This window comes from Chiloscyllium plagiosum, chromosome 45, assembly GCF_004010195.1.
Source record: "Chiloscyllium plagiosum isolate BGI_BamShark_2017 chromosome 45, ASM401019v2, whole genome shotgun sequence".
NCBI lineage: Eukaryota > Metazoa > Chordata > Chondrichthyes > Orectolobiformes > Hemiscylliidae > Chiloscyllium > Chiloscyllium plagiosum.
In genome coordinates this window covers 20,774-22,572 of record NC_057754.1, presented here as the reverse complement: position 1 = coordinate 22,572, position 1,799 = coordinate 20,774, and the positions used below count along the sequence as shown (strand labels likewise).

Below are 1,799 nucleotides of genomic sequence, written 5' to 3'. Positions count from 1 at the left end.
TCTCGGGGTGGGGGAGAGTGGTGTCTCCCCCAGAGTCTGGGGGGGTGTCTCCCCCGGGGTCGAGGGCGGGGGGGATGGTGTCTCCCCCAGGGTGGAGGTGGGGGGGAGGGTGGTGTCTCCCCCAAGTATGGAGTAGGGTGTGGCCTGGGGACAGGGTAATTGCTGACCATTGCTTTCTCCCTCTCCTTCCCTCAGGCGTCCCTATTCGCACTCACCCTGTTTTCGGCTGTGATTCTGATTCCGGGGAGCTGGTTTCTATCTCATGTCAATGACTACAAGAAACGGGAATGAGGATGATCCACAGCTAGACTGTGGTATATGAGGAACCATAGCCCTCTCTTCCACACTCCAACCATTCTGTGAGCCTGGCCCTTGGCCACCGACATTCCTTTGGCTGTCTCCTTCAAGATTTATTTCTTAATGCGACTTGTGAAGATTTGTTGTCTTGGAGTGGTCTCTGTTACAATAAAGTTTATTTAAAATGACTGCAGAGGGTCTGTAACTTGCTGTTTTGGGGAGTGCATTTTGTCTCATTGTATGTATGTGTGAAGCTGACACATTTGGTTTCTGAGCAGCAGTGTTTGGAGAGAGTGATGATGTGGACCAGCTCTTTGTGAAAAGGCAGTGACTGGTCATGGATTCCCTCAGCTTCCTTGTTCTGCTCAGACTGACGGGCAGAGGGGGTGGGGTGACCTTGTTGGTAAGGGACGATATTCAGTCCCTTGTGCAGGGGGATGTAGAGTCAGGGGATGTAGAGTCAGTGTGGATAGAGCTTCGAAATACTAAGGGTAAAAAGACCCTCTTGGGAGTCATCTACAGGACCCCAAACAGTAGTCTGGATGTCGGATGTAAGTTAAATCAGGAGCTGAAATTGGCCTGTCGCAAAGATGTCACTACAGTTGTTATGGGGGATTTTAACATGCAGGTAGACTGGGAGAATCAGGATGGTATTGGGCCTCAAGAAAGAGACTTTGTGGAGTGCCTCAGAGATGGATTCTTAGAGCTGCTGGAGCTGACCAGGGATAAGGCAATTCTGGATCTGGTATTATGTAACGAACCAGAATTGGTCAGAGACCTCGAAGTGAAGAAGCCATTGGGAAGTAGTGACCAGAATACAATAAGCTTCGATCTGCAATTTGAGAGGGAGAGGGTACAATCGGAAGTGACAATATTTCTGTTGAATAAAGGGAACTATGGAGCTATGAGAGAGGAGCTGGCCAAAGTTCAATGGTGCAATACCTTAGCAGGGAAGACCGTGGAGGAACAATGGCGGATATTTCTGTATATAATGCAGAAGTTGCAGGATCAGTTCATTCCTAAAATGAAGAAAGATCCCCTTCATAAATCCATGCTGACTCTGACCTATCCTGTTACTACTATCCAGATGTGCCGTAATTTCATCCTTAATAATAGACTCCAGCATCTTTCCCAACACTGAGGTCAGACTAACCGGTCTATAATTTCCTGCTTTCTCTCTCCCACTTTTCTTAATAACATTGGCCACCCTCCAATCCGCAGGAACTGATGCCGAATCTATCGAACTCTGGAAAATAATCACCAACGCATCCACGATTTCCCGAGCCACCTCCTTCAGTACCCTGGGATGTAGACCATCAGGCCCCGGAGACTTATCAACCTTCAGACTTAACAGTTTCTCCAACACCAAATCCTGGCAAATATAAATTCCCTTAAGTTCAGGTCCTTCAGCCACTGTTACCTCAGGGAGATTGCTTGTGTCTTCCCAAGTGAACACAGATCTGAAGTACCCATTTAATTCCTCTGCCATTTCTTTGTTCCCC

General features: G+C 48.0%; 1 long non-coding RNA gene across 1 annotated transcript in view; it reads left to right on the top strand.

Moving 5' to 3' along the window:
* Positions 1 to 485, top strand: part of LOC122544021 — a 1,106-nt gene extending 621 nt beyond the window's left edge. The window contains exon 2 of the long non-coding RNA XR_006310225.1: positions 196 to 485. This is a non-coding gene — a long non-coding RNA (uncharacterized LOC122544021). The remainder of the gene's footprint in view (positions 1 to 195) is intronic.
* Positions 486 to 1,799: the final 1,314 nt, after the last annotated feature.